The sequence below is a fragment of the Ochlerotatus camptorhynchus genome, unplaced genomic scaffold (assembly GCF_037179485.1).
Source record: "Ochlerotatus camptorhynchus isolate MF236.1 unplaced genomic scaffold, CSIRO-AGI_Acam_v1.1 ptg000162l, whole genome shotgun sequence".
NCBI lineage: Eukaryota > Metazoa > Arthropoda > Insecta > Diptera > Culicidae > Ochlerotatus > Ochlerotatus camptorhynchus.
The window spans coordinates 924,351-940,022 of NW_027040652.1; the positions used below are offsets into that span (position 1 = coordinate 924,351).

A 15,672-nucleotide genomic window follows, 5' to 3' on the forward strand; every position below is an offset into this window, starting at 1 on the left:
CGTTTGGATTTGGGTCACCCCACGTTGTGTTTAGGCTTTATCTGCCAAACTTTCACAGCGAATCAAAACAAACATTGTGTAGTACTAGAATTTTGACTAGAATGGGGTACGTTAATCGAATAGCTTGGGACAATTAGGCTAGTCAAGTAGTAAGCCAATTTAAAATCGGTAGTTTCCACCGGTTGGTTGTAGAATTTAAGCAATCACAAATTGCACATTCGGCGATGAGCAGGTGAAAAAACTTGCAATGATATATGATTAGAGTATAAATAAGATTCCCAAATGAAGACGTCACCAGACAAGATGAGCAACAACATCTTCATAATACTCAGCTGACTCGACGAGATCTTCCGAAGCACCACGTGTTGAATGGCAAACCTCACTAAAACAAACCTTCCGAACCTTAACTTCGGCTCGCGTCGCTCCTCGTTTGCTGAATACTGCCACGTGCTTGCGCACGCAGCAATTCAGACCATCCTCCTCTGGCCAACAGCGATATATTGGCGCCATTGATGAAAGCAACCAGTACGCAGCCACCATCAAATACCGGCATATGAACATTGTAACCCCACCCATCACCCGCCGGTTTCCCAGCCCCACCATGATCTGCTAAACTGCCGGTGACGGACGTGCAAACGTGGGAAAAGCTCCCGATCCAGAATAGGTTTTCCCTCATTCTACTCAGTTCCCATTCACCGCTACCGCTCTGCGCGCTGATGGCACCCTACTGCCATTCATTCACAGCAACTCAGCTGTAGGACTGCTAGTAGACCAACAACGGCTTCTGAACGGCGCTTCGTGGAAAGCGTTCTTCAGTTGCTGTTGTGATTTGCTCGCGGTCGAACGCGGATGCCGGGAACAGCTCCTTTGGACGGATTCCAAAGCACATTTTGCTAACTGCCATTCCATTGTGGTGGTGGTGTGGGACTTCAGAGAAATCTGGTTTCTTTTAATCTTTCAATTTTTTGCCACTTAACAGTGCGGAAGTACCCTTCTGTTGGTTTGTTCTTGAAGGCGCTTGATACCGGAAGAATATGATGATGACAATGTGCGGTGGCGCGTCGAGGAAAGTTAGGAAAATTGCCCGCGTCTCTAGGGCCCCGCAAGGCACTCGGGAAGGATGTGAAATTTAATTTTGAAAAAATTAACCGAAGGGCCGTTGTTAACAATTGAGTGGCAAACGTTGCAAACTGTTTTCAAGCAAGGAAGCTTAATCTGCTTGTGCTAGTGAGCGTGTATGTACAAGGATGTGAATGGGAATTATTATGGTGATTTTTTTTTCTTCTTCTGAATAATAATAGTCAAGTCTAGTAACAAACTAGAGTGTGAAGGTGGTGAATAAAAAAATTTGCTGGTAACAGTATTAATTTGTGTTTTTACCGGCAACGATGTAAGAAAAGGAAACTGCAGAGCAGCGTACGCCGATGGATGAATCCTTTCTGTGCAAGTTTCCACTTTTTAGCCAGTTCAGCAATGTACGGAAGGCAGAAGCAGCAGTTTAAATTAAAGGTATTTAAGATAATTGGAAATGTGGTGAAAAAGTTTTCTAGGTTATGGAAATTTTTTATGCAAATTTGTGTGGCTTCCTGCGCTGATATTTTACGAATTTTTCAATACTTAATGAATGGTAGCTCCTGTACGAGCAAACTTTGAAACTCCGCTAAAAAAATACTTGTTTACAGGTCAAACAAAATCATAGTGAGATAAAGTTTTGCACAAAAGAGAGGCACCAAGGCAATGAAAAAGGCTTTGATCATGATCTAGTGATTTTTTTCCGTACAATAAAATGATAAAACTATCAGTGCCAGTGAACATAATGCAATAGTTTAAAAAAATCATGTTGCTCAAGCTGTTTTAATCTGAGAACATTTTGCTACATTCATGCGGTGAAACGATTTATAAAGTACACAGCTAAAAAAAAGTAGTGTAAATTTCCGTTACTATGATGCACATAAATGGAGCGTCATAAATCATACAAATTTACATTATAAATCGTGTAAATTTATGAGACATGTCATGCAATATACCATATATTGTATGCAACTTTCCACATTTGTTTGCAACATTTCTTGCAAGCTGCTAGTTTACGTGAAAAGGAAGTTTACATACATGAATGTTTGCATGCATGGATGTTTACATCACCAGTAAAATTCAGATTTTTTTAGTGTGTAGTTATATTATTTACAGCAAATAGTGAAGGATAGTTTACGATACGTTAACTCACAAAACAAGTGGTTATGCTTACTAAATTTCGTTGCTGATAAGGATTTTGTAGAGTTTCACTTCAACGCTTCTGTGCACTACGGGGCACCATGGTACCCAGTACCTTATGAGCAGTTCCATGCTAAATATCGGAAAAAATACCAGACACCGGACACGAGTCTCTCCAAGCTCCATGAACATTTTCAGAATTTTTTGCTATGGGCAATAGAGTGATGCAAAATTTGAAATTTTCGCTCCACAATACTTAAACGATTCCAAATCGGATCCTGACTAGCCTCTCAAAATTTGAACCCATTTGGTGAGAAACAGAGATGGCTACAACTTTGCTCAAGACCACTTTTTGATTAAATGCAAGGATCAAAAGTTATCAATGGTTCAATGCGCTGATGTCTTATGATCATGCTCAATCAACTGCTCAGCAGGCAACACTGGTGTTTCTGGGGCATTGAATAGGACACAAAAATCATGGCTACTATGTCACACTGCAAAATACAGTGTTGCCTACAGAGCAGCTGCTTGATCATGTCATAAGTTTACCAATCTCTTAAATAATTAATAACTTTTTCCTGTCTCGTTTTACAGAGAAAAGATCTTAAGCAAAGTTGTAGCTGAGAAAATTTTCTATAAGAAAGGTTATCGAACAGTTTCGCAGCTCAATATGGAAAAAGACTAGAAGGCAATGAACAAAAAGTTGAGATTTCCCATAGTAATTTACATGTAAATTTCAAATGGCTTGTGCGAAGTCTGTTTCTAACCAAATGAGTTGTAACTTTGGGAGGCTAATCAGAACCCGATTTGAAACCATTTAAGCATTGTGGAGCGAAAAAGTCAAATTTTGCATCAGTCTAATGGGCAATCATTAAAATTTGTGATAGTATTCGGTGGTGATGGCATAGGGTGGTCCCTATGGACATTGAGAAATTTTCTGCTACATGAGCAAACGTCTCAGTTCGACCCTCTCCGATTTGGATGAAACTTCCAGCATGTGTTCGGTATGGGAGATCATATTTTTTTTCCACTAGTCGAGAGACCTTTTCGACTCAAGGCTATTTTTTAAAAAGGGCGTATGTGTATGTCGTCTGAGAAGAAGTTGTAGAGAATCAATTAAGCTTTATCAAGCATAGAAAAAATTGTAAATTTATTTGAAAAAATAAATAATAAAATTTTATATGCAAATTGCTACAACGTACGATATTTTTTTTTTAAATACTTAAGACATAAAAATATAAAAGTTGTTTTAAGATGGAAAAACATTAACAGGTTTGATACAAGAAATTTGAAATAAAATCCGAGGTACACACGAACTGTAAATTCAAATTGTGCCAAATCCACGCAAACTTTAAATTAAAAACGTGTCAAATCCGTGCTAGAGCTAATCTGACAAGCAAATCAGTGCCAAATTTACTACATAACTAATATCATAAGCAAATTCCCAGCACGCCATAGAAAGTTTGATAACCTATTCACGCCAAATCTGCGTTGTATTACATTAAAAAAGCTACTGAAAGCAAAACCTTTTTCATTTTAAAGATTTATACCCCGTTCACATTACAGCGTATATCACGTGATATACGTTATCTTGCAATGAGCACTCATACATCTAGTTTTCACTGGAAATCCTATGAATGAGTGCTCATTGCAAGACAGCCTATATTACGTGATATAGGCTGTAATGTGAACGGGGTATTATATGAATTAGTACATTATATTTAAATAATATGATTGTTAAGGCTATTTGGTGGTGAAGCAACATCCTAAATGTAGCTGTTTTCAAGATATTTTGAAAATAAATTTGTTGAAATTTGTCATAAGTTAGTCGTGATTAACCCTTTCATAATGTGCATCAGGTTTCCTACAGTTAACCATTTGACACCGTGAAGATTGAACAAACTGTTTTGGTTTTGTTCAATCCATATTTTTTGGAAATGTTTAGTTTAACTTTTTTTTTATCTAGTTCATTTGGAGGGCTCAATCGCGTTAGCTTAACGGAGCCGATAATTCATTGTTCTTTGTTTGTAACAAAAACCACTTAATTCTATGACTAGTAGGAGTTGGGCCGAATACTCAGGGGAGGAGTTTGAGGGTTTCGTTGTCTCATCAAAGCGTTGTCGCCAGTATGAACGGTGCGGTTATAGATTCGTCTGGAGTTCAACCGGCTATGGTGACCAGTGGGCGACTATGAGACTCATGGAGACGGAAGGACAAGATAAACAAAAACTAGCAAAGAGAAACAAAAGATAAAGGAATTAAATTCTTATAGGGTAGAGAACTACTTCGGCCTAATCGCCCATTTTGGGCCTATCGAGCAGAAAACTTCAAATAAATCCATGATATGAAAGTTAACAAGTCAATTATGCGTTTGGTACTATCACTTTTTATCATCATCCGATAGGCCGAAGTGAATTCATTGGCGTTTCAATGGCGTTTCAATGCGTTAGGCCGAGTTTAGAATCCGTAGGCCGAGTTTGGCGTCAAGAAGCAGTGTTAGACTTTTGACAATATTGTCGTGAACTCAGATCGAGGTTGCAAGCCTCGATCTTTTGTCACTGGAACGACGCCAGCCAAACCATCCCGCGTTGATCAGCTACGTCCATCCGCTTTAAAATTAGACACAAGAATGCGAGACGAGCGACTAGCCAGCCTCAACCAGCTCGATGAACCAGTCATCCATCCTTTTGCACTCTTCTATCCCAGAGGATCATAATAATCATTTATTCTATCTCCCTCGTCTGATGTCTGATGTCGTCTCGAAGCCGATCTTCGTTTTCCATGACACGACACACGAATCCAGGGCTTGAAGAGGGAACGCATTCTGCCTGTGACTGCATGAACTTGTACATTATCCGCATTCATCATTCGCAGTGATCGGCATTCACTGAACCTGATGAAAAAACAGTCGCACTGAATGGGATCTAAAAACAGTCAGATTTCCTTTCTACGCTGCATTGTGCTTTGTGCAGTTGCTTTGCAGATGCCGATTTTTAAATTCATTCCTTCTGCTCTGGTCAAGTTGATTGCCAACTGCGGGAGCTGTAAATTCAGACGGATTACCTATCGGCTACCGCACGGAAGTATTTCGCACACACATTATTTTCCTTTCCAGTGTGAGATAGCAGCGCTTTGAATATATACGTATGATACGATTCATCTCGATGATATCTTTTTTTATATATCGGCAGTCATATTAGCGCGGGTTAAGCGTTGGAAAACAGCGATCCGCGACGTGGATTTCGCGTAAATGAAGGACTCCCGCACGATTAGGCAAACAATTAAACTTGTCAAATACCACACAATATGAGTATTTTTGGAACCGGTGTGACATGTAGATGCAGGAAATGGAAGTTTGACGCCTTTTTGGAATCCAAGATAGCGACCTATGTTTGCTATAAAACTGTGAAAACTCGTCAAATATTATGCAATATGGGTATTTCCGGAACCGGTGCGGAATGTAGATGCCAGAAATGTATGTTCGACGCCATTTTGGAATCCAAGATGGCGACTTCCGATATTCTAGAATACTATGAATACTGGATAAATACTATACAATATGGATATTTCCGGAACCGGTGCGGAAGGTAGATACCAGAAATGGGTGTTTGACGCCATTTTGGAATCCAAGATGGCGACTTCAGGTATGCTAGAATACTATAAATACTCGTCAAAAACTTTACAATATGGATATTTCCGGAACCGGTGTGGAATGTAGATGCCAGAAATGGATGTTCGATGCCATTTTGAAATCCAAGATGGTGACCTCCGATATGCTAGAACACTATGAATACTCGTCAAATACCATACAATATAGATATTTTCGGAACCGGTGCAGAATGTAGATGCCAGAAATGGATCTTCGACGCCATTTTGGAATACACGATAACGACTTTCGATGTACTAGAACACTATGAATCTGCAAATACCATACAATATGGATATTTCCGGAAACAGCGTAACTTGTAGAAGTGGGAAATGGATGTTTGATACATTTTAGAACTCAAGAAATCTATGAAAATATTAATATTTACGGAGCTAACGTGACTAAACTCGTCAAATGTCATACGATGATGATATATAAGCACTCGGCATGACATTCATAAGTCAAAAAATATACAAACATCTACTCTTCTTCTTCTTCGCATTTCAAGCTTATTGCTTATCGCATATTAGCTTATTGCGTGCTCTCAACTTAGTATTCTAGATGCACTTCCACAGTTATTAATTGAGTGCTTCCGATGCCTGTACCATTTTTGCAGTAGTATAATTGTGTGGCAAGTCCAATCATACTCTATGCCCAGGGAAGTCGAGAAATTTTCCAACCCGAAAAATTCCTAAACAATCAGATATGAAAAGGCACTATAGATTCATTCAAATACTCTCATTCTGATAAACAAAACCCGAGCAAAGTCCAGCATCAAAATGACAGCAAATCAAAATCAAGTTTTGATATCTACATCAAACTGAAATCATAATTTTATTTCAGTTCACGCAATTGATGAATTTTGTTTTCATTTTGCTGTACATTTGCTCATCAAAAATATGTTGTTGCGGGTTTGTTTTCATAACCTTAGCATAACATCAAATTGAATATTTGTTTTGTTATCAACAGGAAAAATTGATATCAAATAGAGTTTTCAATTTTCTCTCACTGACAGCAGAAATAGTTTTCAATGTGATGTCACAGGAAGATTTTTTTGCTCTCAATTATGAAATTTTAACCGTTAAAACGACCAAAACGACAGCAATCATTATCAGCGAAATCACAACATCAAATTTAGATTTCAATTTGATCTCAGACTTTGCTCGGGAAATCATACTGATTCTTGAATGTTGTTATTCAAAAACCAAACATTGTTCTTTCAAACCAACATATTATTTTTTAGCATCAAACACACCAACCACTTTGCTCGATGAATGCCGTTCATTGACTGTTTTTTCGGACATTCCCAACCCAAAACGAAAAAAGGAACCCGAACGAAATCAAAATGGGAATGAAACCAGAGCGAAAGGGAGCGACTGTACGGGAGAGGATTTTGAAGAAGAGAAAGTGGGAACAGTGCTGAGATTTGTCATTGTCATTGACAGACTTTTGCGCGATATTGACAAAATTGTTTGTCACATAGTCAATGATAGACTTGATCCTCATAAAAATCTTTGTCAAAATCTCATTCATTTTTTCGTCAATGACAAAGATTCACCTGGTAACAGAAAGGGTAATTTCTTGCATTCTGAGTCACATTATTGTTATCCAAGCTATTCAGGACGTAGATGCTTGTTCACTTTAATGGCTCCATGAGAATGTTTTCCTCAAGACATTTAATTTCATTTTAAATTTAGCTAATAAACAGCACATGTTCGTCACTGACAAAAATGCTACTGACAATTGACATGGTTTGCCTTGACGATGACTGTTAGCTCAAACGAGTGACCAAAGCAGAATTTTGAGTATCACCGTGTATTGTCGAAATTGTGCAGCACTGAGTGGGAATGCTTTTTGGTATCTATTCGCTTTACTGTGCATCGGTATGTATGAATGCAAAGCGTAATGTGGGGGTATTGAATGGTATACAAAGTACCGCACATAAGGGAGTGGTGAAATTGAATTCATACTGCTGCTGCCGTTCGCTAGAAAAAAGGAACGATCAGATGCCCTGTACGAATCACATTTGTGTATTCGGAGCTTTCCGAAGGTCATACTCAACTGCTCTCGGCGCGTATGAATCGTCTAGCTATGTCATGTGTGTCGACTCCCAGTGTTGCCAAATGCACTTTGTCGGCTTCACACGAAATTAAAGTAAATTAATTTTTATTTTATATCAACCATATCACATACACTACAAATATCTCAACGATTAGTTGCTCTTTATCAAATCTTACGGTACATACAGAAAAGGTAAATAAATTTGGAAGCCATAAGTAATAATAACATTTTGTGTAGTGCTAAACTGCGCTAGATTAAGAAAGACTAAGTGCGGGTTGTGCTTAATAGGCCGGAAATGGGGTAGTAAACCCTATTAGACATTTGCAGAAACACATAAATCGACTGCATGTAGCAGAGATCGCGGGTTTCCAACACATCTCTGATAGGAATATAGGGTTGTCTTCCTTGGGCCTCGAGGGTATTCAAAAGTCACTCTCTGGTGGCGTCATTATCCGTACATTGCCAAATTGTGTGATCGATGTCATCGTAACCGTTGCCCATGAGTTGCTTGTTTTATGCATTGGCGTAGCTAGAAAATTTATCTGGAGGGGGCCTAGGGGGGGAGGGGCTGTTGATTTTTGACGTAAGACTACGTCTGTAATTTCTATATGGGGATACACTTTGTGAAAAGCGAAAATGGAACATGTAACAAAATTATGAAAGATTTTGAACGTTAATAACTCAACTGCCCTTGGACCAATTTCAATAATTTTAACACCAATCGATCAGCAATATTTCTACGCATCTGTTAAATTTAAGACTTGATAATTTTTTTTTTTTTAAATTTTACTGTTGAAAATTGCACGAATGTGCAACTGTTGCTATGATAGTTAAACAGGGTGTCTACTACCTGGAAAAACCTGGAAAACCGGGAATTTACAGGGAATTTTATTTTTCTGGAAAAACCTGGAATATTCAGGGAATTTAGGTTCCACTCAGGGAATTTTCCAATTATCATTTCATTCGTAATTCAAAAGAAGTTTTTCGTTCAGTTTCTCGAAACGTTTCTTAAGGACACTGGATTTGACAAGCATCTGACATCTAAGACAACGTGTGCGAACAAGACAAGTTCATTCAGAGAGCCTTGTCACGCTCGCTCTTCGCTGATTTGTATGTGGAGGATCAAAATCGTCGTAAAAAGGAAACAGCCGAAAAAGAGAGACTGGCAAAAGGAAGCATACGAAGCATGTATTGTACAAGAATAAGCATGCCAGACAGCAGGTCTGAGAGCCTACATAGAATTTTTTTTTTTTTTAGCTTCAGAGAGGGTCGGAGATCTACTGAGAAATTTGTTGAGCTTCAGGGTAACTCGTAGATCTTGAGAACAGAACTACAAACAAATTAAAAGTAATTGACAGAAATTCATAAAAACAACATCACAAGAGAGGTCGTAGATCTTCAGATAAATGTTCAAAGAAATTTTCAAAACTTCAAGCAAGCAAAAATAATTTCAAATCAATTTGTAAAACTATAAGCGAAATTTTGCAAATCTTCAGGGAAATTTTCATAACTTCAGACAAGTCCAAGAATCTACAGTGAAATATAAAGTATTTCACAGAAGTTTGGAGATCCTCGTAACATTATTCAACATCAGAAAAGTTCGTAGATCTTCAGAACAAAGTTACAGAACTTTGAAAAAAATTACAGGATTTCTGAAAAAAATCACAAGAATCTAAGAAATGTTAATGGCTCTTCAGTAAAAATTGCAGAACTTCAGGGAAGTTTAGCGGTTAAAAAAAAAATACTTACACGATTTCAAGAAATTTTTTAGATCTTGAGAGAGACATTTAAACCTTCAAAGAAGCTCAAATATTTTCAGATAAATGTTGACAACTTGAGGTAATCTTCATCGAAATTTTCAAATCTTCAGGGTAACCCGAGAGGAATTTACAAAACATCAGAGAAGTTTGCAGATCTACTGAGAAATTTATTGAGCCTCAAGTTTTTATTTGTAGATCTTGGGAATAGAGCTACGGAGCTTAAGACAACTTTACAGAACTTTAAAGATATTTACAGGAATTTGACAGAAAGTTTCACAGTTTCACACAAATGTGAGATCTTCAGAAAAATTCGTTAAATGTCAGAAAAGCACCTCAATTCCAAAAACAAATCGCAGGGAAGTACAATATTTTGCAGAACTCCATGGAAGTCGGAAATAGATACACACCAAAAAATTCTGAATTTTATTGGCGATGTAAACATCCATGCATGCAAACATTCATGCATGTAAACTTCCTTTTCACGTAAACTAGCAACTTGCAAGAAATGTTGCAAACAAAAGTGGACAGTTGCATACAATATATGGGATATTACATGACATGTCTTATAAATTTACACGATCTATAATCTTAACTTGTATGATATATGACGCTCCATTTATGTGCATCATAGTAACGGAAATTTACACTACTTTTTTTTTAGCTGTGTGGGTCTAAAGAACTTCAGAGAATTCCGTAGACCTTAAAAGAAGTCCGTAGACCTTAAGAGAAGTCTGTAGAACGTCAGAAAGTTCGTACGTTTTTAGAAAAAAATTGAAAAACTTCAGCAAAACTCACAGATCTTCGGGAAAGTTCGCCGATCTTTAGATCAAGAATCCACAAAGAAATTTAAAGAACTTTAGAAAAGTTCGGAGATCTACTGTGAAATTTATGGAACTTCAGGGCAGTTCGTAGATCTTTAGAGCAGAAATACAGTACTTCAGAAAACTTTACAGAATTTGATATAAATTTTAGGATCTTCAGAAAAGTTCAGAGGATAGATCGTAAATCTACTGAAAAATTAGCAGATGTTTAAATAAATTTTCAGAATTTTACTGTGGTTCTTGGATTTTGAAAGACATTTACAGAACTTCAGGTAAGCTCGCTGATCCTTCGAGATATTTGCACAGCTTCAGAAAAATTAGAAAAACTTCAGAATACTTCCTAAAACTTCCGGAAAGCTTAAAAATTTCTTTTAATTCTTTAGAAAATTGTATAGATGTTCAGAGATATTTGCAGATATTCATTGAATCATGAAAATCTGCAGAGAAAATTACAGAACTGTCAAGAAGTTTATAGGTTATTAGAAATTTTGTAAACATCAGAGATAATTGTTGATCTTCAAGGATCTTAAATCTTCAGGGATTCAGGAACTTTGTAGATTTTTAGGAAAATTTGCAGAACTTCTGAAGAACACACAGAACTTCAAAGAAATCTGTAGAACTACCGAGAAATTAGCAGATTGTAAGGAAAGATTGTTGATCTTTAAAGAAATTTTACCGGAGAACAGAAACAAAACTTCAGGGACGTCAGAAGGTTTGAAGACCTTGCAGAATTGAGTTGTTAACAGAAATTTTCAGAACTCAAGGAATCTTGTATATCTAGTGAGAACTTTTCCCACTAGCTTGTCTAAAGTTGGTATCGACATCCTGGCGAAGTTTTGAAATCCATCATCTTCATATCGCAACGCTTGATAGACAAGATGAGCCAGATCCCTGCCGGTGTTCCTCCTGAGCAACCATTTCCTACTCCACAAAGTTCACCTTCTCTTCCTCATTTCATTTAAAATAATAGAAGCAAATACGTCTGCCGAAACTAGAGCAATTTTCCGGTAATTCATGATGGAAGTATTTACTTTTGATTCCTGATACAGTTTTGTTTTGAAATCTAAATTGGCAGTTCTTTCGACATGTGCAAGCAGTGTGAACACCAGCAAACAGGGGGGTTCGACAAAGTGTGTCAAAAGTAAATTCGAACTGATTTTTCATTATGGCGGCGGTCAAAATCAGACCATTTGCCGGCACCGGTGGTGTAGTGGTAAGCGTGACTGCTTTCTCACCCCAATGGGTCTGGGTTCAATCCCAGTCGAGGTCGGTGGGATTTTTCTGAGGCATAACAATCTCTGGTCACGTCTTCCTTCGGAAGGGAAGTAAAGCCGTTGGTCCCGGCCCATGTGAGTTTGAATGGGTGCGATATCCTACGCAGGAGTGGAAGCTGCCTTCCTGCACATTCGATTGCCGTCAATGGATGGCAAACGATGTCCGTCGGTGATTGGCACTAGATTACGGAACAGAGACCGACGTTAAATAAAGGAAAAAGTAAAAAAAATCAGACCAAGAAATCAGATAGTCTAAACGGACCTTAAGAGATTTTAGACATGTGAAACCATGATTTATTCTGTCTTGATCTTCCAAACAGAGTTGAACCCAAACATATTATCAAAATGATATGTTGTTTTTGAAAGCATATTGTTATCAAATTTTGATATATCGTTTTATCGAAATAGTATAGATAGGATTCTTACTTGTATTTATATTCTTGAATTAAAAAAATACTACACAAATACCAAAAAAGAATGTAATATTGATTGACGTAATGCATGCTACTGTATGAATAACTAATGTGATTGCAAAAACCAAATACAATATTACACCCATGGATACAATTTCTTTTCGCAAATTATGTGTAGAATAAATGCACCAATAGTGGAGGTACTTTAGTGCAATGTGTTCCTATGGTGGCTTATAGAGTCTCCCTAAGCCGCTATAGAAGTACATTACGTTAGTACAATGTACTTCTATAGAGCATTTCCAGCTCAAATCGTTAAAAAAATGTCAATTTTGTCTCGACCCCTTCTGATTTGAATGAAACATTGCTCACGTGTTCGCTGCTACTAATGGTTGCATTTTTCATTTAAATATGATTTTTTCCTCCAGAGTAACTTTTGAAACGGGCGTATAAAAAAATTGATTATTTTTTGCAAAAAATCATAACTTGAAAACAATTGATCTGATGAAAATGGCATATGATAAAAAGTTTTAGGTAATTAAATTATCTTTGCGGAAAAAATACACTGAAAGAAAAACTTCGTAAATTCGTATTTAAAAAACGTAAAACGATGATTATCTCAAAACACCCCCCCCCCTTTCGATCCTTATAATTTTTTTTTCAAGAAAATTGATGGAATACCCTTAAATTTCGCGAAAAGTGTATGCTGGTAACTTTCTTAAAAAGAAATCTATAATTTTTTAAATTTTTGTTGATTTTTACAAGTTGATGAAAATGCATATTTTTTTAGTAAAATAATAATTTATTTGGATTCTACGCATAATTTTCGATAACTTTGCATATAGAAACTGCTGCTACTGTACCTTTCGACCACCTACCCCGCCCGTGTCCCCTCGAGATCGTCAAGTCGACGATGACAGGAGCACATACCGTGGTAGGGGTAAACAATAGCTGCAATTTCCAAACCTACGACTGGATGCCTTCCTTCGAGTAACAACTGGAGTGCGGTAAAAATCAGTAGAACTGTTTCAAACACATCGTTGGTACTTGAGCGGTTGGCGATCATCTCTTTTTGCCAGTGGTGGCGGGGGGGGGGGGGGGGACACCCCTCACCATCCCTTTCCAAAGGGGGAGTTTGGTAATGAGAGATGATAAAACCGATTTGTACCTTCCTTAAAAGTTGTCCTAGCTCGCTATCTACTCTCTATATGCAATTTTCACACTGCCGTAATCTAAACGGAACTTTAAATTCTATACTTTCATCTCCTCCTCATCTATCGTATAAAAATTACCACTTCAGTCAGTTATTCGAAATTAGAATCTTCAACTATGTAAATCGTTGACTTCACGCAGAAGTAATACTAAACATATAGTCAAAGAACAACCTAATGCCTACGAGATTGTGCCGAAGGTGACGAAGGTATGCCGAAAGTGTGCCGATGAATGTGCCCAAGCTGTGCCGAATCTAATTTCGACACAATGTGCTGAGTGACTTACCCCTTGGAAACACCCCATAGCTTCAAGTAAAAAAGGATTTGAAAATTTAAATGAGGACCACCCTAATTAAATTTTTCTGCTAGAATAATAATATTATTTCAAGCAACTTTGTATGTCTATGAATTTGTTTTTCGTCGATCTTGTTTTCCGTGCTGAGCACCAATGCTACCGACGCCAGGGAGGCAGCTCCCACACCTGGACCCTACCTATCGACCCATCAACTCATGAACCGGAGACCAACGGCTTTACTTCCCTTCGGAAGGAAGGGGTGATCAGAGATGTTATGCCTCAGCAATCACGCTTACCACTACACCACCGGCGCCGCTAGTGTGTGTCTAGCTCTCTATCAAATAAAAAACCATCTTCGAATGAGATCTTCCATTTCTTCCGTGAAAATATGTTTTCCCTCGAAAATTAAATTTACGATCAAAGGCCCGGAGGTTTAAGTTCTACACAAATTTGAATGTGTCTGACCGTAAATGCACACCCTAAAGCTACGCCAATGCCAATTTCTCAAACCCCTGGAAAGCACTTGTCATGTTGCTTAATTGAGGTAAAAATTGCCTCAAAGAAAATCCGATAAAAGCATTACCCTCCTCCCTCGTTCGTCCCAAGTCAACGACGCGTCGCGTGAATCCACTCGGGATAAAACAATAAAAATCATAATACTGTTATCGCATCAATTTTCCACTTCCTCATTTAGTCTCCGGCTTTCCCTCCATCTAAACATGCTACCATATCTCCGGATCTCAATATCGAATGATGTAATTTAATTTAGCACCGGGTAGCAGCATGACAAAATCTGCTCCCGCCTTGCCACGATAGGTTTTATGGTTGCGGTGATTTTTTCCATCTTTTATTCAGATGAAAACTCCTCGGTTTTTCCACGCGTCTTGTTTCGTTCCTGACGCTCATAGCACATTGCTGCTTTATCTACTTTTACTGTCTTGTTGTCATTGCTGCTATTCATATCCTTCGCGAACCAGTAAATTGCTCGACAGATTTTGTAAGTGAAACCGAAAAGCATCTCTCGAACGACGACGATGACGACGACAAGGACGGGTTACCACCAACAGGAAAATAATTTCCTCACCGAAAAAAAGGCATCGTGTAAATTGAATCCGTTGGTGCTGATGTTTAAAAACGGAAAAAAAGAGGGTAGATATCAAGCGATATCGGTGGGGGTGTGCACGATCAAATCTTTGAAACAGACTCCATACAGTTTGATTTCAAATTGGGAAAGAGTGCGGGTGCGGGATCCGTGATATCAGATTGAAATTTTATAACAATTTGATTTAGGTGGCTTCCAGCAGCCGATCCTTAAAAAAAACTCCCCGAAGCGGCTGCCACTTTTTTGTGTCATTTGAAGGGTTCCCCTTTTTTCGGGGTTGTGGAAATTCACTTGAATGTTCCGATGTTCTGCGATAGAACAATCGATTTTATGCCTTTGTTAATTTTATCACGCTCGCTTCACGATTGCGATAGGGTAACCGAACTTTTGATGGCTGTCAGGGGTGATTTCTGCTTTTGTTTGGCATTTTTCAAGTGAATCAAATGAAAAAAAAAACATATAGGTATATATATATTCAGCCATTCCATAGCAAAACGATATAATGGTTCTCAGAATTTTGTAAACATTTTTAGTTTTGTTCCTTATCGCAAAATATTAGACCCGTATTATTGTTTTATTTTATCATTGCGATGACCATTTCCATGTTAAGGTGGTCCAAAAAATCAATTTTTGTCAAAAATTACTGTTTCAAAATTCACATCTTTTTAACCACTGGACCGATTTCATAGATTGAAATATCAAATGAACCACTTTGAAAACAAATTCAATTTTTAACAACTTTGTCTGAGGCGTGATTTAAATTTGATGAGCCGTGATTTCGTGCTATGATTTATTGAAATATATCGAATATGCCATTTTGAAAAACTAGATGCGAGTCAAAAATGGCCGAAATCCATCCCAAAATTGGTCTATTGCCCCTA

At 37.8% G+C, this 15,672-nt stretch overlaps 1 protein-coding gene across 1 annotated transcript in view; it reads left to right on the forward strand.

Annotated features, from left to right (window-relative positions):
* Positions 1 to 854: 854 nt before the first annotated feature.
* Positions 855 to 15,672, forward strand: part of Grd (Glycine receptor) — a 247,959-nt gene continuing 233,141 nt past the window's right edge. Inside the window, exon 1 of the mRNA XM_065222260.1 lies at positions 855 to 1,509. The gene's annotated coding sequence lies outside the window, so the exon portion shown is untranslated. The remainder of the gene's footprint in view (positions 1,510 to 15,672) is intronic.